The sequence below is a fragment of the Mustela nigripes genome, chromosome 18 (assembly GCF_022355385.1).
Source record: "Mustela nigripes isolate SB6536 chromosome 18, MUSNIG.SB6536, whole genome shotgun sequence".
NCBI classification, from domain to species: domain Eukaryota; kingdom Metazoa; phylum Chordata; class Mammalia; order Carnivora; family Mustelidae; genus Mustela; species Mustela nigripes.
The window spans coordinates 38,620,416-38,647,000 of NC_081574.1; the positions used below are offsets into that span (position 1 = coordinate 38,620,416).

At 45.4% G+C, this 26,585-nt stretch overlaps 1 long non-coding RNA gene across 1 annotated transcript in view; it reads left to right on the forward strand.

Moving 5' to 3' along the window:
* LOC132006308 (uncharacterized) overlaps window positions 1-22,221 on the forward strand; it is a 41,748-nt gene extending 19,527 nt beyond the window's left edge. Inside the window, exons 2-3 of the long non-coding RNA XR_009401056.1 lie at window positions 13,623-13,828; window positions 22,001-22,221. This is a non-coding gene — a long non-coding RNA (uncharacterized LOC132006308). The remainder of the gene's footprint in view (window positions 1-13,622; window positions 13,829-22,000) is intronic.
* The last annotated feature ends 4,364 nt before the right edge of the window (window positions 22,222-26,585 follow it).

Here is a 26,585-nt window from a genome sequence, read left to right on the forward strand (position 1 = left end):
AAGGTCCTGTATATTTTGCTAGAAGTAGGAGACAAATTTAGCTTTCCGCTTTCTAGCAGTCAGCAGGTAAGAGGCCAGGAATTCCTTACACGGTTCACAGTGTCCATAAGGCAAAGACAGTTCCTCAGGAGAAGCTCGACTCCTTCTGATCCTGGGAGATCTTGCAGGGTGAGAGGAAACCTGACAACAGCCATAACAGCTCAAGGTGGCATAGGCTGATGAAGAGTTTGGGTTTTAGAAAGCCTAGTGAGGGAGGCAGTTCCTGCCTATTCTTGGCCTGAGAGTTTTGTGGGGGTGGTGACACTTGCAGAAGAGGCAGGGGTAGTTTGGAAAAAATAAGTCCTGTTTAATCAGAGCAGAGCTCTGTGCGGGTGCATCATGGAAGACAATGTGGGCAAATTTAGGAATGGCTAAATGGCTTGGACTCTATCAGGTAAATAATGGCAAACTGTCAAGTGTTTGGGGGCAGGGAAGTGACATGATCAAAGCAGTGTTTCTGAAAATTACTAAGTGTTCATGATGGGAAAACATGGCATATGATAATTATCAGCTCATATAAAATAAAAACAGTGCACTGATGGCAAGCAACAAGAAAAGAGAATGTGTTCAATTAGATGATTTTGAAAACACAGATGCATTTCCAGTGACCGAAGCACAGGAGCTGTGCACCCAGCATGGGGGGCGTACCAATTTGCTGCTGCTTCAGTCTTTGGCTTCCACTTCATACACAGGAAAATGGATGAGAAATGAAAGCCTTTTATGTTTTGAACCTTTCAGGCATCCAAAATGGGGACCGTCGGCACTGAACTCCCCATCTCCGGGGAGAGAGTTTGCGGAGCCCTAGCCCATCACACTCCAGGCTGTGGCAGGGTTGAACGGGGCAGGGCCTGTTACATGCTCCTTGGCCACAGGGATACTTGGTGCCGGCCACGTAGCAACGCTCAAGGCTAGATCAGGGAACGCTTTTGGAGTTAAAGTGTGAGAAATTAGAAGTGGTCTCTTGCCTTGACAAAAAGAGCCTATAGGAATATAATATGGGTTCACGGTTCCTGGATGACCAAGCTGGGATTGGTCCCGATCAGGAATGTAGGGAATGGGTTGTGGGACCCGGAGCATGCTAGCTGTTTGATGTTACCCTAATCCCAAAATGGCACAAAGAAGAGGCATGAGAGACTTTTTGGAATAGTGGAACTGTTTTTTACTGTGGTCCTGTAATCTGTGCTGATTAGATGACTTAACTGCATTTGTCAAAGCCCATACACTATATACACAGAGTCTGGGGATCTGGCAGTGAACTCATAGCCTTGAGGCTTGAAAGGTCATTGCGCTGCCACATTGTCAGTAATCTATTGTTCTATGTCTCTGTGACCCCCTAGAAGAGGTTTTCTGCACTTTTGAGAAGGAAAGTCACAATCCATTGTTACACAGGCCATGGAAGCAGTGACATAGTAAATTTGCACTCCCTGGCTTCTGTCACACCCGGTAACTTTCCCTTGAACCTGTCCCAAATGAGATAAGGCTGTGGCTTCCTCCGAGGAAACGGAAGTTGCTCATTAGCTACTTCCTGAGCCTGGTTGTGCCCTGTGAGGAGGGGAAAGGAAAGCTCAGTCCTGCACAGACTTCCTCTCGGGTCGGTGGTACACCGGCCTTCACTGGCCACTCAGCAGGTGTCCTCTCCCTCCCTGCTGCCTGCGAGGCACAAGTTTGGAGGCCTGGCAGCAACAATGGACCCCGAGGGTCTGGACGACAGGCTGTGTTTCTGTGACAGTCTTTCCGGAAAGAGGGCGGACATTTCAGCAGGCGTCTCCCAGCCCCCATCCAAGCCTTATGACACTCCCTCTTTATGGTCACAAGAGTTTATGTCAAGTGGCCTGTGCTGTGTGATTCTACAAGGCCTCAGTGTCCACTGTGAGCAGAATCACTGTGCGATCTCCACACAGGCTGTCAACCCCCGCCCCTGCCCCCGGGGCCCCAAGACAGCGGGGCCAGTGCTGTCAGGTGGGAACAGCCTTTGGATGGCTGGACTTGGGAATCTCAGCTTTGCCACTCATCAGTCATGTGACCTGCAGGTTACTGAGCTTCCGTTCCTTCATGTCGTAGACTGGGTTCATAACATACGTGCTGTTTACGTTATGCAGCTTCAATTAGAGAATGCAAAAGCACCGAGCACTGTGTTTGGGACTCAGTAAAAGCTCCTGCTGTTCCTCTTCTCGGTCAAAAGCAGTTCTTTCTTAAGATGATAATTATACACAAATCCCAGTATCGGCGTGGTGCAGAGACACACGGCGAGGGGTGGGGGGGGGTCATTCTTGGTGGAGGGAATAGGTTGAAAATGCAAAGAGGTGTTGCATTTTCCAGCTGAAGATGCAGAAGGCTGGAAAAAGCCAGAAAGCACTTTGTTCTCGACTTCACAGTGCTGGACAAAGAGCAAGTTAACAGCTGCTCTTGAACCAAAGAGAGTGCTGAAGGCTCAAGCCCAGAACGTAGGGAGATGCAGGCGTCAGCAGGGAGGCGTGGGACAGAGGCACTAAGGCACTGTGTGAGCCGCTGCTGGAGGCTGGTTGGGAGAGTTCGTCCAGGGTGCCTGGAGAATGAGGAAGGCTGGCTGCTGTGTCCTGGAGAAAGGGAGTGAAGCCCTTGGGGTTGCAAATTCGAGGTGGTATCTGTACCTGCTTGCAGATTTTTCTCCATGAGCGAGACCAGTCCCTCACAGGAAAGGCTGAGAAACTGTTCTCTGTAGGGCAGAGCCAGGGGGAGAAAAAGCAGCTCCTCTGGGAAGGTCAAGAAACTTTGCTCTAATTTTCTTTTGTACCTTCTCCGTAGAACAGAAGCTTTGCTTTGTGATGGAGGCAATAAAACCATCATCTTTTGGGCATTGGTGAAATCTTTCTGTAGCTGGGGAAGAAAACGGAAAAAAAAAAAAAAATCTGAACGGGGAGGGGAGGGGCAAAATGACAAACTGGATTCAGGACTAGGAATTTGGGAGAGGGCAGGATTACCTAAGGATGGGCAGGATCACCAGGGAGGCCATCCTCCCTAAGATCCAGGGATAGAGTACCTGCCTAACGCTGTGGGTTAATCAGAACAACAGAGGTCACCCTCTCCCTCACACGCTTTACTACCAGGCCAGCAAGCACACAGTAGCAACTGATTGGCAAGAGACAGGCTTTCCCTGAGACATGGCGAAAAGAAAAGACTTAAGGCCAAGAGTGCAGCAGTCATTGGAAAACAAATAGACTCTGGCATTCACCCTTACCCCGAACTCAGGGTGTCACTAGTCTGTGGGTCACTGAGGATTGCCATAGCAACAACAGACTTCGAAGCTAGCCCAGCTCCCGATTAGATTAGTTCAAACCCTTACACTAAATTCCTGGCAGAAGGAAAGGCGTAATTCATTTCCAGGCGTGAAGAAAATATTTACCTCAGTCTCTACTCTTATCTAAGATGTCCAAATTTCAATAAAAAATTACGAAGCATCTGAAGAGCAAGAAAACAAAAACCTATAAATGCAAAAACCAGGAGACAAAGCAATCATTAGAACCAGACTGGATATGTTATAGATGTTGGAACTATCTGGCAGGGTGTTTATTTATTTAGTTAGTTTATTTCTAGATTTATTTATTTGAGAGAGAGAGAGAGATAGAGGGAAAGCATGCGCCAGGGTGGGAAGGGGCAGAGAGAAGGACTCTTCAACTAGATTCTGTCCCCTCCTCCCACCCCAGTGCTAAGCCTTACGTGGGGCTTGATCTCCCGACCCATGAGATCATGAGCTGACCCTAAGCCAAGAGTTGGACACTCAACCAACTGAGCCGCTCAGGCTCCCCGGCAGGGAGTTTAGGATGACTGTGTTTAAATAGGCTAAGTGCTCTAATAGAAGAGATGGAAAATGGGCAAGATCAGATGGGGCCATAGAAATTAACCAAACTGAAACACAGAGGGAGAAAAGAAAAAGCAAAAGATAAAAGTAAAACCAACAAGAGAAGAAAACAGAGAACAGAACATCTGAGAGCTGTGGGATGGTATTGGACAGTCTAACAAATACTTTATTGGAATGCCAGAAGGAGAGGTAAGAGCCAGAGTGGGGAGGGCAAAAAATATTTGAAAAAATAATGGCTGAGAAGTTCACAAAGTTAGCGACACCAAATCACAGACCCAAGAAGCTCAGATTATACCAGGCAGGATAAATACTCCAAAACAAAACACATGGAGGCAAATAATATTCATACAGTTATAAACAAAACCAAAACCAATAAAAGGAGAAGATCTTAAAGGCAGCCAGAGGAAAAATGACACATTACAGAGGAACAAAAATAAAAATTATAGCAGACCCCTGTTCAGAAACTATGCAAATTAGAATATAATGAAGTGACATTTTTAAAGTGCTAAAAGCAAAGAGCTGTCAACCCAGAATTCCATGCCTGGTGAAAATCTATTTTGAAAATGAAAGAGAATGAGAGATTTCCTCAAACAAAAACTGGAAATTCATTGCTAGCATACCAACTCTGCAAGAAATGTTAAAGAAAGGTCTTTAGGGGCGCCTGGGTGGCTCAGTTTGGTTAAAGCCTCTGCCTTCAGCTCAGGTCATGATCTCAGGGTTCTGGGATCGAGCCCCGCATCGGGCTCTCTGCTCATCAGGGAGCCTGCTTCCTCCTCTCTCTCTGCCTGCTTCTCTGCCTACTTGTGGTCTTTGTCTGTCAAATAAATAAATAAATAATCTTAAAAAAAAAAGAAAGAAAGAAAGAAAGAAAGGTCTTTAGGCAGTGGGATTCTGATACCAGATAGAATTTTTGGATCTATACAGAGAAATGAAGAACACTTTATATGAAATAAATAAAGGTAAAGTAAAATTCAATTTTTCTTATTTTTGACTCTAAAAGAACATTGTCCAAAGCAAAATAGCCATACTCTGTTGTATATTTCTGACCGAGTTTTAATTTTTTAAAAAGATTTATCTATTTATTTGGGAGGGAGAGCATGCAAAAGCATAAGGGAGGGCTAGGGGCAGAAGGAGAGGGAAGTACAGAGTATGAAGCCGATTTCCCACTGAGCGCAGAGCCCAATGTGGGGCTCGATCCCACACCCCTGAGATCATGACCTGACCTGAAATCCAGAGTCAGATGCTTAACCGACTGAGCCACCCTGGAGTCCATAACCTACTTTTTCATATGTATGAAAACAACAGCACAAGTAAAGGGAGTGAGGAATTAGGACTATACCACAGTAAGGCCCTTACCCTACATGTGGAACAGAGTAATGGTCTTCAGAGGTAAGCTGTGACTGATTGAAGATAACCCTAGGGCAAATACTAAGAACTGCTGTAACAGGGGTCAGTGCGAAGTACAGTGCTACTTTCCTAGGTATGAAAGGGGCTCTGAGAGGGTCTTGACCCAGGCAGGACACAGAAAAGGAGAGTCAGGGAGGCGAGTGGAGAACTAGAGGAATGTGTTCTTCCTGGAGCCAGAAGAGGAGGGCATTTCATGCAGGGAGAAAGTGGGCACTAGTGTGAAGCAATGCAAAGAATTTGTGGAGAGTGACCATGATAGTATCTGTAGGACTCCGTGACCAGGCAGACTAATTAGCACCCTTCCATAATAGTTTCCATAGTCAGGTTCAGAGAGGTCATCTGAATGAAGAGTTGTGAATGGGTGATGAGAAAGCAGAGGAGTCTACCCTATGCTGCTGTTATTTTTATTTTTATTTTTTAAAATATTTATTTATTGGAGAGAGAGCACCAAGGGAGAAGGAAGGGCAGAGGGAGACGGAGAGAGAAGCAGGCTCCCCACTGAGTACAGAGCCCAACGTAGGGTTTGATCTCAGGACACTAAGGTCCTGACCTGAACTGAAAGCAAAAGTCAGACGACCAACGGAGCCACCCAGGTGCCCCTACCCTAGGCTTCTTTAAAGTAGAACAGATGAGAGGTCAGCAGGGGAGCGGGGAGTGGGGCGGGGGTGGGATTGCAGGAAATCTGTGGTTTACCCAGCAGTTGGTCAAAGTGGGAAAAAACTGGAGTAAAATATAGAATCAATGAATGGGAAGTCCTTGGATTAAAGTAATTAAAGCAAGGTGGCAGATCTAGCCTTCGAAAGGAGAAACAGCTCCTTTATTTAAAGACAAGCTAAAAGGAAGGGAGGTGAAGACAGAGAGCCCTGTGGAGGTAGAGGGGAGGGTGTCGAGGTGGAGTCATTCTCATCAGAGGAAAGTAGGGCGTAGGTCTTCTGCAAGTTACAGGAAGATTTAAAAAAAATATCTTCAGTGGTTGCCTTTCACCACATCTTGTTTTTTCCTCTTTCTTCCAGTCGCCTACTGTATTAGTTTCTTAGGGGTGTCACAACAGAGTCCCACACACTGGGTGGCTTAAAAACAGAACTGTTTTGTCTTGGTTGGAAGGCTGAAGGTCAAAATCGAGGTGTGGGCCAGACCACGCTCCCTCTGGAACCTGGAGGGGAGCTTCCTCCCTCGCCTCTTCAGAGATTCTGGTGTTTTGCCAGCGCCCCTTGGTGCTCCTTGGCTTGTGGTTGTGTCTCTCCACTCTCAGACGATTGTCACCAGGCGTTCTCCCGTGTGTCCCTATCTTCACAGGGTTGTCTTCTTTGAAGGCCAGTTCTGTTGAACTAAGGGCCCACCCTGCTCCAGGTTGACCTCATCTTATTTCATTACAACTGCGACAACACTCTCGCCAAATAAGGTCACATTCTGAGGTACTGGTGGTTAGGGCTTCCACATATCTTTTTTGTGGGGGCAGCAATTCAGCTTATATATCTACTAAATCTTCATCCCTCTTCACAAAATTTTCTTTGAGGGAAATCCAACTCAGCATCTAAAGCCCATTGAAATGCCGCTACCTCTTACCTGCAGCCTTTCATGAATTTCCCTCCCTGCCACTCTCTGTTTTGTGCTCCCCAAATCTCTTTGGGCTCATTATGTGGCTCATTCTCCCTTTCTATTCAGCATGGTTCCCCTTCTTGAAAGCAGGAATCGTCCAATGGCTCTGTGTACTTTTGACAGAGTCCAGAGGCACTTCCTTGTGGAATGGCTTAGGATCTCACAAACCAGCACTGTTTGTGGGAACTTAGTGATAAAGGAGAATCGGAGAATTCAGGATCAGGGAGCTATTAGAGTCGATGGGGACCAACCAGGTGAGCTTTCCTGAGAGTGATGGGATAGGGCATTGGGAGACAAGAGGAAGAGAGAACATTCTAGGCTGTTTCTTGAATATAGTTTTTGTTGGCAGGGGAAGATCATGACGGTGGTTCTTCATGATGGTGTGTTTGAATGTTCTGCATGGACAGAGTCCACCTCTGTAGCTTGTGTGGAAGGCAGTTATGGTTATTGGGTTCATTGTTCACAGCCACAACTGGGGTGCTCCCTGTCGAGCTCTGCCCTCTGCACCAGTTTGAATATGCCACCTGTGCTTCTACTTGTGCATTTCGGGATCTCAGTGAGATGTCCCCCATCTTTAGTGACGTAATGGAAATTGTCCATTTGTGCAATTTGTTTCTTTCTTGGTACTATTTTGGCCAGGAAGGTAATTTTAAAAAATGCAGTGGGTGGTGCTACTGTGTTTTGATGGCAGTGGTTGGAGTGCAGAGACTTGGTTTAAGTTCTCTTCCTAAGATCTAAAGAAGGGTTAACGTCTTTCCTGAAGAGATATCCCTGTCTCATTGGCATTTAACCAGAATATAGGGCAACATATCCTTTAACCCAGCCCTGGCCCTGTTTTCTGACCTTGCCCTCAATGTCACCTGAGGGAGGGCTTTGTGGGCATGTCTCGAGGATATGCTCAGTTTGGTAGTTTGGTAGAAGCACTTCAGGGCCATTTGGGCCCTCCGAGAACAGGAGGAAAGACTTTTCAGGAACAGCTTGTTGAGTGATAGAGGTAGGCAGTATGAATTGACAAAGTGCCATCATACCCTTTCCTTGGTCCCCTGGCACCGGCAGCTGGAATCTTCTTGGCGCATCCGTCCTCTTTCCCGTCCTGTGAAGCCGGCTGGAGTATAAAGGAAGGAGCGAGAGTTTCGAGGTTGAATAGCTCCGATTCTAACCTGGCTTCACCACTGAATCATCTCTGTGATCTGGGCACAGAGCATCCCCACTGGTAAAGTAGAGCTGATACCATCTTCGGGGCTCTTGGGAAGAGTCAATGAAGTAATATTTGAAAGTGGCCGGCCCACCAGTGCGGGGCACATCAAAGATGCCACATGCTGTCCGTTTATCCTTTCATAGTAGTGCAGAGTGTGGGACATCACAGCAAAGAGGCAGGAAGTGGCCGCCTGGAACAGGGCACATGTCAGCTCTGAAGGGAAGTAAATTAGGGGACACTCAGTACTTTTCTTCTTTTTTAAAAAGATTCCTTATTTATTTATTGGAGAGAGAAAACAAGCAGAGAGGAGGTACAGAGGAAGAGGGAGAAGCAGACTCCTCGCCGAGCCAGGAGCCCGATGCAGGGCTGGATCCCAGGACCCTGGGATCATGACCTGAGCCAAAGGCAGAGGCTTAACCCACTGAGCCCCCAGTCATCTCTGTGTTCTTCCTTCTTAATTGCCGGAGATACATTGGGCACTTAAGCTTCTGAAAAATGCTAATTTTTAAGTGTAGTAACGTTGATTGGGAGTTTGTCTCATAAAAACTTCCATATATAGATTTATTTGTGCTGTCCCTTTAAATAGACACCGCAGTGTTGGAATACGTTATTTCCTGCCATTCGGCACACAGGACTTGATCTACTATATTTCATCACTGAGCAGAGTCCTCTTAAAATTTATTGTTGAACTTGTTAGAATCTCTTCCTTTGTGTCTTTTTCTGCTTCCTCCCCGCCCCATCTTCCTGCAGGAGGGAAATGTTTGCTGCCGCTGTAAAATTGATTGATAAACATTTCAGGATGAAAATAGCAGTTTTAAAACTTTTCAGCTTCTGTCTTTTCTCCCCCCAGCACTGCTCAACTATCACTTTTGATGATTACTTACTTTATATTGGGCCCGACTTGGCACAAGAACTATGAATTATCCTTTAAAGACACATAAGAGCCTCAAGGTAAATTGCCCTCTGAAATATATTTATATTAAAAGTATAAATTAAGAAAAAAAAAAAGATTGTGTAAAGATTGACCGAAAACCTGTAAGATAGCAGCAGGGTTCTGGTGGCGTGGTGAACCACAAAGTCAGTTCCCCTTGGAGAATGGGGGGGGCATCTAATTAATCCTTCTTTTTTTTTTTTTTAAGATTTTATTTTTTTGAAAGAGATCACAAGTAGATGGAGAGGCAGCGAGAGAGAGAGAGAAGCAGGCTCCCTGCTGAGCAGAGAGCCCCTTGCGGGACTCGATCCCAGGACCCTGAGATCATGACCTGAGCCGAAGGCAGCGGCTTAACCCACTGAGCCACCCAGGCTCCCTAATTAATCCTTCTTGCTGCAGGACTTTGGGGAGAAATGTCAGGAGCTTTAAGGGGCGGTTCAGTTGAAGGGAAGGAGAGAGTGTGAAGTAGACATTCTACCTCGTGTTTCACAGCTCTCGATTGTTAATATAACAGGAGCACAAATGTGGGTGATGAATTCAGGAGCATCGTCTCCAAAACTGGCAAACAGTAAGTGAGGAATAATTACAGGGTTTCAGCCCAATTTAACACATTATACAAGAAGTGTTAAATGAAGAAGTTTTACTGTTTCAACATGGTCTCTTTTCTTTTTTGTACAGAAAAGTAGACAGTAATACCTCAAGCACTCACAGACCACTCCCTGGCATTAATGAATATTTATAACGTTGTGCTGTGTGTGCCTCGGATTTTTTTGAAATGAAAGCCGTAAAATACTTCTGATAAAGGTGTTCTTTGTTCTCCTTCTGCCCTACCTGGAGGATACCACTATTGTGACTTTGGTGTGCTTCCTGTCACCAAGCACGCAATCCTAATGATGATCTACCTCTTCTATGGGAACCATCCTTTTAGAGATGATTTTACCACCTTATGAAACGTGTCATAAAATAAGCCAGACGACAGCAGCAAGCTTGTCCAGCTGACTCTCGGCTGCTCATTGTTTCTCGACATATGGACCCCAGACCCTGTTCACTTCCCATACATGCTGTGTTAATTTTTAATTTTGCATTTTATGGGAGGGCAGAGATAATTGATTTATGCCTTCGTTTTTGGTATTTTTTGACACTTTATTTCAGAAGTTGCAGACAGTGTGAAAAGGGATATGTCTGAAGCCAATTTAGTTGCCATGTTTTCCTAGAAGTATTCCTTCAGGAGGAATAGCCAAGCCTCCAGGGAGTAGTAGTTCACACACACCATCTTGCCTCCTTTCAGGCTGTGAAGTGAAAATAAAAAGTAATTAGTCGTTTGCACCTACCGTGGACATGCCCTCCAACCTGGCCTCCACTTGTGTTTGGAACAGAAGTTCTGAAGTGACCTTTACAAGAGGGAGACCCTAATCCCCACGTGCCCGGGACTCTGTCCTGAGCCTTTTCTGCAGCCTTATCTTGTGTGGGTCTCAACTGGGCTGTGCTTCAGAAACATCTGGGGAGCCTGGCGACCTCTGCATGCCCGGGCTGCATGGGGACAGTCCTCCTAGGGTCTGGCAGCAGACGCAACCATCTGTGTCTCCTCAGCCTCTCCCGGGCTTCCACCGTTTGCCAAGCTGAGAAGCAGAGCGTTAAAGCTTCCAGCCATCCTGGCTGTCTTCTAGGCTCTTGAACTTAACAAGTGCTTCTTTGCCCCAGGAGCAATTGCTCTTCCCTCTACCGGAACCACTTTATTCTCATTAGTTTAAATTGAACCTCTTCAGGCAGACCTTCCTCGACCAGACCCTCCAAAACAGCCCCCCTCACCTGCCACCAGCTAGACGGAAACATTGTGCCCTATTTATTTCCTTCTTAGCGCTATAGTCATTGAAAGTGTCTGTTAATTTGTTCACTTGCTCGTTGTCTCCCCTCCCCCCAACTAGGATGTAAAGCCTTAAGGGCAGGACCTTGCTTTCTTGTTTGTCTCTCTGCTCCTGGTGTCCAGCATGGCGCCTGGCCCAATACATGTGGGAAATGTTCGTCCAATGCATGATAAAGTACCATGGCCCAGTCCACATACGTCTAAGAGACAGAACTGGAACAGATAGGGGGTGTCCTATTTTGGGACATCACCAAAGGGATCTGTGGGCATGAGACCTCTCCAGGATTAGGGGGCACTTCCCATCCATCCATGCAATGCTGAGGGCTATGCCCTTTCCTCCCGAACTTCTGTGCTTTCTTGGTTTAAAACTCATAGGGAGTGAACGGGGTAGTCAGTAGAACTGGAAAAAGGCTGGAGAGGTAAAGAGGAAGAAGTCTTTCTCACCTTTTGGCTTTCATATGGCCACCTTTCTCTGGGTGCCGTGCAAGTCTTTGGTTCGAATGAAGCTGAGTACCTTTAACATAACGGTTCGTGCACCCCTTGTGGATGTGACCTTCCTAACTCGCCACTGACACTGGGTACTGTGTTTTGTAGGTGACGACTAGGAGGGAGTTGGGTTTGTCTCTCTCGGTTGACTTGTAAAGGAAACCCATCCTCATTCCTGGGAATGCCTTAACCATGGTAGGCCACGATCGATCTTCAGGAGGAGCCCCTAAAATCTGCACTAGTCATTCATCAGCAGATCAGATTCAAAGAGCCTGACGACTGGAGATGAAAATATGCCCCCTTGTTGGGATTTCCTTGTGGTGGCTGCACCCCCTACCCTTGTGGGGATGAGGGCTGAATTACCAGGATGCTTCATAACTTCGATGCATGCGCTGTATGTGTTCCTTGGCACGGAAGAAACACTGCACTATTCTGCCGTTAGAACATAAGAAATAAAACAGGGTAATGGGATCAGTTACCTTGACCTCAGAACCAAGCTAAAGTGCCCCTCCGCGGCCCATCTCACGCAATGACTCTTTAAATGCAAACAGTCTCTGTCTGATTCCGCGCTACTTGGATGTGGTGCTGCCAGACGTATCATTCCTCCCGCGGCTGACCGATCCCACACGAGTGTCCTTATCGCAAATCGTGCAGCTGTAAAGGAAGTAATTGGTAAACAGGCTGGCGACGGAGGTGTTATCCAGGCCCTTAGTTCACGGAGCAGCTATTAATGGGGATTTAAACGATGTCATTGGTCATGCTTAATTGTACAGTGCTCTTGGACACGGAACTGCTCCATTTGTCAGCCAACCAAGAGTTTCCTGGCTTTAGGGCCAGTATTTCCATCGGCTGGGCTGGTGTTCTCAAATCCTGTTTAAGCTCACTTTGTTCTTGAGCTCCCCTCGGGATCTCTCCGACTTCGATGGTTTTGGTCACTAGAGCAGAAGGGCAGTAGCCCCAGGTTGGCAGGACTGCTGGGCCCCTGGGCCTCCCTCCTGCCCTTCTACACAGCCTTAGGGTTACAGTTCCCCCTTTGTGAAGTATTCGTAGCTCCAGGACTCTTCTGTTGTGTTGATTTTGCTCTAATAAGGGAAGTGAGGGCCCGAGCATGAGGCCCGAGCTTGGAGTCACGTCCTGGGGGGACCCTGATCTCCGGAGGCACCCAGGGTGTGCCACGTAGACCTTTATTACTGCTATTTATTTACTCTTTCCCCGTTAAAATGATTCTTCTCGTCCTTTGTGGCCGGAGACAGGAAAGAGGCTTTTCTGGACGTTTCGTGGACTTCAGTCTAGGAAGCACCTCCCCTTTCAACCTGATTCAGTGTCCTCCAGGGTCTGGTTTTAGAGCTCGTGTTTGTCACATTCTTGATTGCCCGTGTGGTGGCCTGAGTGCTCCCGGAGGTGACCCTCCGTCTCCACTGTGGTGGTTTTCCTTTTAGGAAGTAACGCTTCCTTTGAGGATGTTGAGGAAATTCTGTTGCCTGAAACGTAGATAACGGACTGAGCCAGGCTCGAGGCACACAGACAATGACTCTGCCCTTTTGTGAAATCCTTTTAGAGCTGTAAATAGAATTTTCCCTAATTTAAAGGAATGAAGTGTTAAATTGGGGAGGGGTTGGTGGGTCACTGACAGACAAAGAAAAGGGTATAAACAACTCTCTTCCATGCTGTGGCTGCGTTTGCAAGGGCCGCGTGTGACTGGGGGAGAGATTAGAAATCTATTTTTAAATTAAAACGAGAGTTTTGGTGCTGTTTTGGAAGAATTCGTCTAACCCCCAGTCTAACAGGGTCCAGAAGGCTGTGTGACTCAGATGCCCTGTTGCTTTTCTCATCTTTTCTTTGGCAGCACATTCCTTCATTGCCTTGTTTTTCCAGGGGTCAGGGAGGTGGAGGCAGAGGAGCAGAGGGGGCAAGAGTGTGAGAATGACCAAACCGTTGGTCGATTAACCACTAAATGTGCCTAATTTGGGGGATTCTTATCCTTTCCTTCCTGAATAAATGAAACAAAATGGGATTGGGAGGGAGACAAACCATAAGTGACTCTTAATCTCACAAAAGAAACTGAGGGTTGCTGGGGGGGGCGTTGGGAGAAGGGGGTGGGGTTATGGACATTGGGGAGGGTATGTGCTTTGGTGAGTGCTGTGAAGTGTGTAAACCTGGCGATTCACAGACCTGTACCCCTGGGGATAAAAATATATTATATGTTTATAAAAAATAAAAAAAATTTAAAAAAAAACTCATAAAAAGAAATCTTCTATAGGCAGTGTGGTGTGTTAGCCGTACTGGAGGCTGGAAGAGCAAGTCAGACATCGGTGCTGCCCGTGGGAGCGGATGGCTGTGGGGAAAGAGCCGGATGACACACACGGCCCCTGAGGCCTCTGACAGCTGCCTGTGAGGTGAGGGGAGAAAAGCCAGTATCACCAGCATCGTCCTGGGAATGAGCAGTTGCCTAGAGAACACTATGAGGTATGGCTTTCCTTGAGGAGCATGAACATTAACCATACTGAGTAGCTTTAGGTCTGGGTATGGTGCATGGCTTGGTTTAGCGTATGTTTTTGAGTAAATGAATCTGGCAACTTTGTGTCAGCCAGTGAGCTTTGCCGGCCATGAGAGGATTCCTTGTATTTGGCTGAACTTTGTTTTCTGGGCAAGATACTATGCTGCCAATAGTAATCAATCCTTGTTACCTGAGGGACTTAGGAGAAGTTAGCCCCTTCTTATGATGTAACAAGCCACTTCTGGATGTCCCTGACTTGGATGATTTTGGTCAGGAGATCAGAAGGGTGGCAGCATCATGTTGGCCGGACCCCTTGGCACTGGTCAGAGCTCTTCCGCCACTTTCTCCTGCCCCTTTCTACACATCTTTAGGGTTATAAGTTTCCTTTTAGGAACTATTTTTAGCATGAGGACTGTTCATGGTGTTGATTTTGATCCGATAAAATATGGAGGGAAGGGAGAACCCACTAGGGAGAGGGCTGAGGAGGGTGAGCGTTGCGGGAGAGGGACTCCAGTCCTTGGCTCTGATCTAAGTGGGGGCTGTTGCAGCGCTGGGCAACATTTACTATCTTTACAGGAGATCCTGCAACCCATTGCTTTTCCTTCTCGACCAGAACTATGACAGCTCAGTCCCTATCCAGAAGGAGCCATTAGTGTGGCATGCAAGGCTTTGACTTGGGTCTTGAGGATTTGGTCTGGTGGGGACATATGGGGCTGGGGGGAGGGTGACAGAGGATGTGCATCCAGGTGGACCAGACAGTATATGTTGAGTGCAGGCTGGGAGATCCCAGGTGACTCCGTTTGGCTGGAGGGTTTGGAGTGTGGAGGGGAGAGGTGGGAGGGTTGGAAAGGAGCCAGAAGCAGGTAAGGATTAAAGAGTTTAGACTTTATTCAGGTAACAAGAGGTCCACTGAAGACTTTGTTGAAGGGTGTGATGTGATCAAATCTCCACTTTTGGGAGACTAATCTGGTGGGTGGTGGTGAAGAGGGATTTCTATTAGGACACTATGGTAACGATCTAAGTGGTATTTATGGTGACATATAAAGCAACTATGAAACCAGTCAGATGTTTTGTCAGAGCTACAAGAATCTCCGTTCCTGCAGGGAATAATTTCTCAAATAGAGAAGCAATTTAGGGATACATACAGTAAGAATTTTCATTAATGAATTGACAAAGCTTCTTTAAGATTAGCATGTATGTGCGGATTGGTTTGTGCACTGTTAGTTTATTATGTTTGGTATTGTTGTCTTGTAGTTAAATGCATGTACCCTGGAGCCAGATGGCCTGGATTTAAAGCCCAGCTTCATCATTGATTAGCTGTGAGACCTTAGGTAAATTAGCTAACCTCTCTGGGCCTCTGTGCCTGCCACCTACAGTGTGTTTCATAAGGGTTAATGCCATCATCATTATTGTCATCAGCATCATTTATTTCTAATAAATGGTCTTATTTATTAGAATAGAAGTATTCTAGATCTGGAGGATCTTTTCAGGATCCTAAGTCTACCTCCTCAGGAATTGCCTCTGGCTGAGACTGCAGACCCCTCCACCATCACTGCATGATTTTAAACTCTGAAGGGTTTATTTTTTTTTTTAAAGATTTTATTTATTTATTTGACAGAGAGAAATCACAAGTAGATGGAGAGGCAGGCAGAGAGAGAGAGAGGGAAGCAGGCTCCCTGCTGAGCAGAGAGCCTGACGTGGGACTCGATCCCAGGACCCTGAGATCATGACCTGAGCTAAAGGCAGCGGCTTAACCCACTGAGCCACCCAGGCGCCCCAAGGGCTTATTTTTTTAACCTGAACACTGGAGGTAGAGGTGCTGACATTACCTTACTGTGTTAAGGATGTTGAGTAATTGAGATCCTCTTGGTTCCTTCCTTCATGGGCTCAAGATGGCTGCTGTAGCTCCAGCCATCATGTCTGTCAGATGGAAGGAAAAAGGATAAAGGGTAGAAGGTCAAAAGAGTACCTGTCAGTTGAATAAGCTCTCTCTTAAATTCCATTCTAGAAATCCAACCTAAGGACTTCCATTAATATCTTATTGGCCATCTCTATCTTCCAGGGGTGTGGAAAAGATAATTTTCTCCAGGCATTTTGCCTCCCTCAAAAATACAGGTGTTCTATTACAAAGAAAAAAAGAGAAGGATAGATGTTGTATGGGTGGCTAGCAGTGTCTGCCACAGTAGGAGCTCACTGTAAGAAAGCTACCTCAAGGGTTTCAAAGAATTTTGTCTATTTTTAATTAGCAATTGGATTGCCTTCTCCCAGATCAATAGCTTCTGGTAATCTAGTCATTTAAGTTTTTAGCATGTGTTCAGTTTTTGCCACTAGCTATTTTGTTTAAGAAAGAAAAGATGATTATAGAAAGATATGGAACTGTACCATGTTTTAAGCTCAATTAGTTGTCAGTATAGGTGTGGGGGGGTCTTAGTTGACACCTAAAGATACATTTTGTGGGTCGCATAAATGGTGCTCCCCGAGGTGAGATGGTGGCAAAGCCTTTGTTATACATCCATATCCTGTCTATCGTATTGTTGTCTGTAGATAGGCCGACAGTAATATAAAAGTACTATAGATATCAATCATCAAGAGGTGTGGAGAAGGAAGGTAATTAGCCAGATTATGTAGGAAAAAAAATTCCAGGCAAGGTATTTACCTAGGGAAGGACCATGGCAACAAGTTATAATGATTTGCTTAACCTCAGGTCAGAGTCAAAGTTGAAAGCAAACCCATGAGGACTATCTAATAAGATCTCAAAAATAAGAGGTTTAGGATCTAGGTCCAGATTTGTGGTAAGTGATTCATATAATTAAAAAATATGACTTAACTTTTCTGTGCCTTATTCCTTATTTTAAAATAAGAGATAATGAATTTTAAAATAATTTAAAAATAAAATAAAAAAATTTAAAATACAAAATAACACCTACGTAAGTTTTTGTTTTAATTGTAGCAAAATACACATAACATCAAATTTGCCATCTTTCCCAGTTTTAAGTATACAGTTCAATAAAAGTACATTCACGTTGTGAAACCATCACTGTAATCCGTTTCCAGAATCCTTTTTCATCTTGCAAAACTGAAACCCTGTACTGGTTAAACAATAACTTCTCATTTCCCTTCTCTGGCAGCCCTTGGCAACCACCATTCTACTTTGTTTCTATGAATTAGACTACTTTAGATATCCTATATAAGTAGAATCAGACAGTATTTTTTCATTTCACTTAGCATAATATCTTCAAGCTTCATCTGTATGGTAGCATATTAACTTTTTTTTTTAAAGAATTAAAAGAATTTCCTTTAAAGCCTGAGTAATATCCCATTCTAGTGTATCTGCCACATGTTGTTTATCTCTTCATTGTGATGGACGGTTGGGTTGCTTCCCCCTTTTGGCTGTTACCAATAATGCTACTGGGAATCTGAGTATACAGACATTACTTTGAGACCTTGCTTTCAGTCCTTTAGGGTAAAGATCCAGAAGTGGAATTGCTGGAGCATATGGCAATTAAAACATTTTTTTTTTTTAAAACAGCCATATTATTTTCCATAACAGCTATACCATTTTACTTTCCCACCAGCCAAGCACAGAGGTTCCTGTTTCTCTATATCCTCCCCTACATGTATTGTTTCCCGGGGTTTTGTTTTTGTTTTTTGCTTATTTACTTTTTATTGTTTGTTTTTTTTTTGGATGGTAGCCATCCCGATAGGTGTGAGGTATGTACTTAGTTTTATTTTATTATTTTTAAAAGATTTTATTTTTACTTATTTATTTGACAGAAGGACAGAGAGAGAGTACAAGCAGGGGGAGTGGGAGAGGGAGAAGCAGGCTCCCCACTGAGCAAGGAGCCCGACGCGATGGGGGACTAGATCCCAGGACCCCGAGATCATGACCTGAGTGGAAGGCAGACACTTAAGCGACTGAACCACCCAAGTGCCCCCTCACTTAAGTTTTAATGGAGTCACAACCGTGCCTCCAGGTTGACCTCTTCTGGAATCACTATTCCTTCGCTCAATCTTTGGCAAGGATTCCCCTTGGGCAAGTTACTGAGCCTGTGAGGGCATTAACGGAGTACATTATTGTTAATACTCTTATTATTCCTGGCTGTAGGTTTTCTCCTACATCCTAATCAGAAACATGGTGTTTCGTTATGGTAAAAACTTGGTCTTAGAGCCAGCAGGCATGGAACTGAATTCCGTTTTCCCACTTTTTAGTTGAAGGACCTTGGACAAATATCTGGGTCTTATTTTCTTATCTGAAAAGAAAAAAAAAAAGCGGCATGACCGTGGGCACCTCATGGGACCTCTCTTTTACAACTACCCCCATCCAAAACCTAGAGGTTTTCTCCCCTAGCTTTATTGAGATTTCATTGACATGTAACGCATGTAAGTTTAAGGTAAGGTGTACAATGTGCTCAGACACACGTATCTATTGCAAGATGATCACGACAATAATGTTGGCTTACACTTCCGTCCCCTCAGATAATTACCTTTTTTAACGCATGTGGTTATAACATTTAAGATCTACTTTCATAACCACTTTCAAGTCTGTAAGACGGTGTTGTTAATTATATTCACCGCACTACACATTAGATCGCTGGAAGTTATTGTGTAGCTGGGAGTTTGTACCCTTGGAGCAAAGCTTCTCCGTTTCACACAGCCTCTGGCCCCTAGCAACCACCAGGCTGCTCTCTGGTTCTGCGAGTTCAGCTCTTTTAGATCCCACATACAGGTGAGAACATAAGGGATTCTTCTTTCTCTGTCTGGTCGATCTCACTTAGCACAGTGTCCTGGTAGTCCATCCATGTTGTCACAAATGGAAGAATTTCCTTTTTTTAATGGCCGACTGATACTGTATTGTAATTACGCACCACGTTTTCTTTATCCATTCATCTGTTGATGGTCTCTCGGGTTGTTTCGGTGTCTTGGCTACTGTAAGTAATGCTGCAGTGAACATGGGGTGCAGAAATGTCTTTGAGGTAGTGTTCTCCTTTCCTCTGGATATACCCCGAAGTGGGATCCTAATAGCCTTACATTGTGCTTTCACCTTATAACTTCCCACTCGCCGTTTGCTCCCTGAAGTTCAAGCTTTCCTGCGAACTGCTCTGACCCACCTCTGGGCCTCCATTTTCCCTGACTCTTTTGCTGCATTTGGCCATCTGTGCTGGAGCACTTCATTCTTGTCCTTCCTCGTTGGGTCCTGGGGTACCACTTTTCTTTGACTTTTCCTTTCCCTTTAGATAGTTCTCTTTCAGTATCCTTCTAATTCTCTACTCTCTCCAGGATAGGGCATCAGCCTCCACACATTTTCTGATGACCCTCGAATCTATTTCCAGACCTTCTTTTCTGAACCCCAGACTCCTGGATACACCTCCCTCTTGAGCTCCTTAAAGTCAGCACATCCCAAAGTGAGCTCCTTGCCTTCCACTCCACTCAGTCCCAGCAAGCCCCTCGAAGCAGCTGGGCCCACAGCGTGGTGCTTGTTGGTGTTCCATTCCCAGGAGTGCCGGTGCCACTCATTCTCTGTTGCCCCACCCCCACCCCTGCTGCATTTGGCTCAGTTTCCAGATTTTCCTGACCATCTCTCTTGCTCTTCCTTCTGTCCCACTTCTGCCCTGCCTGGTACTTCATGCCTAGTTGCCTTGCAAGAATACAGCCAGGGCCCCCCCACCCAACCCCGGCCATCTCCTATACCGATCTGTTCTCTTTGGACCCCCTCCCTGTCATTACTCTTCCTCCACCTGAATTCTGCACTGGGGATGGTTCCCCGTATACCAAGGCCAGAGATCTGGGTGTCGTTCCGGATTCCTCCTCATTCCTTTCACTTGGGACCCACAGCTAAGGGGCAATAAGACTGAAGCTGCTTCTGCATGGCTCCCAAGCCCTCCCCTCCTCCATGTCTTTGCCACCAGCTTCCGTGTTCCAAGCTATGGTCATCTGTCTTTGCTGCTGTTGTCTTTCCCTCATATTTTGTTGCTTTGTCTCCACTGTCGCCTCCTCCACTGGCCATCCTCTACTCTGCTGCTAGATCCAACAAGCTGGTGCTCCAAGCTGCTTAAAATCTGAGCATCCCTTGGGCACCTGGGGGGCTCATTCAGTTAGGTGGCTGCCTTCAGCTCAAGTCATGATCTCAGGGTCCTGGGATTGGGCTTCCTGCTTCATGGGGAGTCTGCTTTCCCTCTCCCTCTGCCTGCTGCTCCCCCTGATTGTACTTTGTCTCTTTCTGAGTCACATAAATAAATAAAATAAAAATCTTTAAAACACAAATAAAAAAACTTGTGCATCCCCTTGCTGTGGGATCAAGGACCAATTCCTATGAATGGCACACATGAACTCTGTGGTCTTTTCTCACCATCTTCATCTCCTACCTCTCAACTCCCTTCACCTTTGAGCTACACCAGACCACTCGGGGTTGCTTTTTATGTTTGTATTCAATTGCATGCACTGTCTTCTGCCTCTCTCTCCACCTTGTCTTCCTAGGAAATTCCCACTCATCATTTGAAACTCACTCCATCGTTGTCCTCTCTGTCATGATGAGAGCAGCTAACGTTTGCATGTGCTTGCTGTGCACTAGTCACTGGTCTAAACACAACATGGATTATGGGGGTCCTCCCAACAGCCCTCTTGTGGTACCTGTAGGGTAGGCACCATTATGATCATCCTTGTTTTACAGTTGGGAGATGGAAGCACAGAGAGGTTAAGTGTCGCATGCAGGATCACACAGCTAGCAAACTGAAGGCAGGCAGTCTCAATCTGGACTTTGGGTTTCTTTCCCAGGAGCAGCCCTGGCTATGTTAGGCAGAGGTGGCTGCTTCCTCCTTGTGCTGCCCTGACCTCACCTGCCTCAAATACATCTCTATCGCAGCACTTAGTATACTGTCTTTCAAGTACACAGTGAGTCCCCTGGGGGCAGACCTGCCTTTGAGTCTTGCTCACATTCTTGGTGCAGGGGACCCTGACTTGCCCATTATATATCCCCATCACCCTGTGGTACATAATCATCAAAATTCTTTTGAAGAGGAACTGAAGGAATATAATGATTATGAGTTGAGCAAATGATTAGAGAGAACCTTTTATAAGGTGTAAAACAGGGGTTGGCCAACTATGGGCAGATCTGGCTTGCTGCCTGTTTTTGCACTGCCTACAAGCTAAGAATGGTTTTTAGAGATGCCTATTTACAATCGATCTGATGATGGGAAACACTAATTCTAAACCTCAATTAAATGAAATGTTATCCCTCCCAAAGGAATTCTGTTCTTCCTTATTAGATCTATGTCATATTCAATTGTTGTTACTGTCTTTTGAGTTTTGTCAATAACAAATTTGTCGGTAACAACAAATCTGAGGATATGTGTGTGTTCTTTTATATGTAAGTACTTATAAGACATCCTCAATTGTGCCTCTGGGCTCACACACCCTGAAATATTGACTCTTGTCCTAGAAAAGTGTGCCCCTTGCTCAAAGTGCTATTTATGTATTAGCGTTACTGTTACTGTTACAGTATGATGGGGGGAATTAAGAAATGTAAAATGTTCTGGCATAAATGTTCGATTAGATGAGTCAAAGCTTGCAAAACCTTGGGCAGTAAGGGCTACACAGATGTTCTTTTTCTCTTTTATATTCCTAGACCTGATTTAGGGTAACACATGGTTGGTTGGTTTGAGGGTAGGTGACTTTAAAAATATGACACAGAGTATCTTGCTTCACTGGGTGATCCCAGTGGTTAGTCAGTGGTTTCCAGGACAGATTGTATACAATGTAAGTTGGAGACAGACTCTTTTTTACATTGTTAGGACCCCACATTCCTGATGATTGTGACCTGGACTGCAGGACATCTAATTATTTGTGAGGCCTTGGAGAAAGGCAAAACTCAGCAGGAGCCAAAAGAAAACTTTTCCGCACTTTTTTTTTTTTTTAAGACTATTTATAAGCTTATGTCTACATATATATTTTTGCTACTGGTCTTAGATCTTTAAAGTCTTTAAAAATTTATATTCAGAGTGTTTTTCTCTTCATTTTTCATTTTATTAAGAAGAAACTATAAATAAAACTTAACAATGCCATCATTTTTCATTAGCTCTAATGGCTTTGTGACAGGATGAAAGCTCACGTAGTGTCATGTTTGATCTTTTTTTTTTCTTCCTCAGATGCTGTCAGGCTAGATCATTTAGAAATATTATAAAACCTTCTATGCTGAAGAAGAAAGCTTTTGACTCCAAATTAAAACAACAACAACAAAACAAGACATGTGCATTACATCATGTGAGACATTTGTAACTTCTGGAAGCTCTTCTAAATCACACATACTCCTTTGTCTTCACATCATTGTGTTTCTTGTATTTATAATCTCTGCCCCCTGCTGCAAGGTAGCCTCCAAAGTAATTTTAGAAATCTGAGAGCCTGTGTTCTTATTTTCTTATACTTCAAATTTACTTTCAATTAAAATCTGGATTTCTTAGGTTATAATTCTGGAGTCGATTGTCTGGTTATTTTAATAGGAACATTTTAGACCTGTATGGGTCCAACCACATTGTTTACAGGGAAGAAAGTGAGGCCAGAAGAGAGATTAGCAAATACACTCATGGTCATACGACTAGATGGTGGCAGAGCAGAGACAAGCACTCAGACAAGACCCACTTGCTGAAACTTCCTAGCTGAATTTTTTCCCTTTTGTAATTTTTCAGGAATGAAATCATCTAGAAACTTGTGTGGGAAGAAATAACAAAAGTCCAAATTCTTATTTTAAAAGTTAAGTTGTTACGATTTAAATGATTTTTGATGCTGTAGACATTTCAAGTTGAGTCCCTGGTTTCAGGAAAGTAATAATAAGGTACTTTTAAAATGTACTGACTTTCCCATCAATGTTACTGTAGACAGATTTTCTTGGGACTTGACACCCTTGTTCGCGGTGGTAGGTGATGCCGAAATACTAGACCCATGGCATCTAAATTCAAGCAAGATGGGACTCTGTGTCAGCTAGCGGGCTCCTCAGGCTTGGTCCCCCAGGCCTGTCAGGTGGGAGGGGCCTGGGCTATCTGGCAGACGCCGTGCCATCTTTGCTTTTGTGCAGTGGATCATTTTAGAAAATTACCTGTAATTCTGTGCCTTGTGTCTGCTGTTTTATTAACGGGTTTTTTCTTAAGACAGCTGCCTGCGTTTGCTTATGGGCAGAGTGGGAAGGAGCTGAGTAACTATACAAGGGCTCAGAAGCATACATTAGTGTAGCCCTCACTTCCAGCCGTTTACTTACCATTTAAGGAAACGCCTACCCTTCCCTTTCTAGAAGACGTCATGGGCTCTAACCGACTATTTCCAAAGTACAGTATGCAATATGTGGAAATCCAGTGGCTGCCCCCTGGGAAAGTCATCGCGTTTTCCAGTTCTGGCTCTAAGCCCAGGTCAACACCATCGTGATCTTCCTTTCATATGGTTTATCTTTTTTTTTTTTTCTTAACTTTTTTACTTTCTGAAAAATTAGTTATGAGAGTTGTACTTGCTAAGATTTGCCAGTAAGGGTAATCCAGTGATTTCATTTGGAATGTAAGACCTGAAATGGGGGCTGATAACTACAAAACAAGAAGCGTCAAGTGAGTAGAGGCACTGATACTGTACTTACTGCATGTATGTGGGTAGTTGCCAAAAGCATAATCGTTTTCTGGAACACTGTGTTCTGACTCCAGTTTGTACATCTGTTGTATCTTTCTAGCCAAAAGGAAGTGGAGAGTTGTGAAAATATCAGGCAAGTTGGGGGCCAGTTACACAGTTACTTCAAGTCACAAGTTTACTTTCACCTGATTAACCTGCTCTGTTAATAGTATAGGGTTGCTTCTGGGAAAAATTTTAAATGTAAATATTTATTGAGAACATCAGTGTGTATGTTAACCTTGTTACTGAGTGCAAGGGGGACAGGTAGCAAATGCCTGTGGCGATTGACTGACCCCCATGAGAGCTGGGGTCCGATGGGGGTGAAGTCTAGGTGATTGGGGCTGGGGCTGCCACCAGGGCTGTTGTGTGGGCTGGTATCAAACATGGTTGATTACACACAGGTAAGAACTAAAGACCTCGATGTGAGTGTACAGGGACTCCCCATGGGAAAAGGCGGTCTCAAAGAAAGTCTCGGGTCAGGACTTGAGTCAGTTGGGGGGACATCAGGTAAAGCATGATCCAGACTGAAACTGTGAGAGCAGGCTGCATTCGTCATGACCCACTCAGTGAACCAGAAGCCATTTAATGCCAGGACTTAGTTAAAAAAGTCTTTGAAAGATCTGAAAGCCAAGTAGGGGATGATGAGGTCACCCAGAGATTAGCAATAGCAGGAAATCACTATCATCCCCGAGGCTGGTGGAACAAAGAGAAGGGGGTTGTTTTCATCAGAGGCCAAGAGCTGGGTCTCCCTGGAGGCTCCTAGAAGCGGCTAGGACCATGGAGGGAAGGCCTATCTGGTGGGAGCTGGAGGCTTGGAGAAGACAAAGCCACTGCTGGAGATACCATCCAAAGCAGAGAGGAAAGGGAAGAAACACTCTGGCTTCTTCCTCTCTCCCATCCTCCAGTCTTCTATTTAAACCTTGCTGGAGCCAGTTGGCAAGTGAGTGTGGAAAAGATTGTTTGCAGGGGAAGGGCAGGGAATGGATCGAATTACAAACAGGCACATGACCAGCTCATGGACAAGAGCCTGGGGCAGCGTTGCAGGGAGACTCAGTGCTGGCAAGTTTTGAGCTGAAAAGAGACTGCGGGCTCATAGATGCTATTGGAGCAGCAGAACAATCCTTCCATGAAGGCTCAGAGGGCCCAGAGTACCAGACTCATCTGATTTTTCCCACGCTCAAGTCTGAGAGTCTTTCTGGCATGAGGTGACCGTGCTCCCTCTCTGGCCCACTGCAAGCTCGGCCAGATTTGGGGGAAGTGGTGCCTTTTCAAGATGCAGGCTTGCTTTGTTTGATTCCCATGGCCACGTTGAAGGCTTAGCAGCTGGCCTTTGACCAGGGATCCCCAAACCTCTCTTTAAGTGGCCACAGCTCTCTGCATCCAGAGTGATGAGGAGTCATGGCGGTAAGTACTAAAAGAAAGGAAAGTTCTGTATGGAAGGATTCTTTCAGGCCTTCACATCCTAGATGGCCTCAGAAGCACCAGTTTTTGAGGTAGTCATATAAATTCTCAGCCTTGACTTTGGGCATCTTCTGGTCTCTGTCCTCCTTCCAGGTAGTCATACTTCTCAATGATCACCATCTCCAGTGTCTTCATCACAGACAGGGAGCTCACTGCAGGTAGGATATCACGTTATCTGCATTGCAGAGAAGGGATGAGGTCAGCTCTTTGTAACCATGGTGAAGTGTCCTTTATTGAACTATGAACATACACCAGGCACTGGGCAAAGTGCTTTAAGAACAGTTGCATGGTGGTGCTCAAACTTCGGTGTGAGTCAGAATCCCCAACAGGGCTTGTAAAGAGGCAGGGTAGTTCCCCCTTATGTGGCCTCTCGTTCATTCCTGATGTGACAAGTCTACTGTGGTCCCTGAGGATCCGCATTTCTCACTAGTTTCCTGATGGTGCTGATGCTGCTTATCCTGGGACACGCTTTGAGAACCACTGCCTTGGCTCTTCACGGAGTTATGGGCAGGTCTTGCCTTCTCCATCCTACAGCTGAGGAACTGACATTAAAGAGGCCACATCATTAGTGCAAAGCCACTGGGCTGGCAGGCAGTGTAGGGAGCTCATCATTTGGGTCAGCTCGTGGTGTCCCCACTAGGCCCACAAAAGCAGGCCTGGCCCATTATTAGGGCTTTCCCTGTGCTGGTGGAACAAAGAGAGGGGAGTTAGTTGCATTTGGCTTTGGGGCAGCAAGCCTGGACGGCTGCCACCCCCAGTGGTCCAGGCCATTGACCCCCTGTGAAATTTGTCTCCCAGCCCTAGTGGACTTCTTTCTTAAATTTTATTCTGTGGTGGAAGTGAATCGGTGGGTTACATTTTTTAAAGAATTGAGCCCAGTTTGGGTTGGTTAGTGGATTTTACCTTTAGGTACCAAATGCCGCTGCTAGCTGAGGCTGGCTGGGTCATCGAGGCGGCGAGGCCTGGAAGCCCCACTCGGTGGCCTTCAGGAGGGATCCTCTGCGTGACCAGCTGCCCTCTCTGCTGGGAGGGACACCTGGCCTCATCACCTGCAGAGTGGGACGTTAGCCACCAGCCTCAGACCTCTTTCCTTTACCTCAGGGTATGGCCTGTTGCCTGGTACTTTGTTGCACAATAAACCCAAGATCTTTTTAATAAATTCAGTCTCCTGTGTTCTGCGGTTGTTCCCAGTGACTTGCACTGGGTGGCTAGCTCAGGCGCTTCACCGGCCAACGTGCCCTAACTTCTCGAGTCACCATTGCACAAAACAGGACACAGGAAGGCCCAGGGTTCGAAGGATAAAAACGGTGAGTTAGTGAGCGTCACACACCACCTCCTTTCCTACTGGATTTGAATAACATATTAATTATTAACTCAGAGTATCTTTTTATTGTTCCATCTGCAAACTGCAAATGTGAATTCCAGACATGTATTTTTAAACAGTTCTATTATGATCAAACAAATTTGAATATCTCATGCAGTTTATTGCAAGTGAGCTTTGCTTATAAGGAAAAAGCTGTTTTATATTTTTTACATTTTGGCAAACTGTAGCCAAATTCTGAGTTAGGAGAAATGCGGGCTATTTACTATTTAATAGTTCTATATATCATCCTTGCAGTAGCTTCC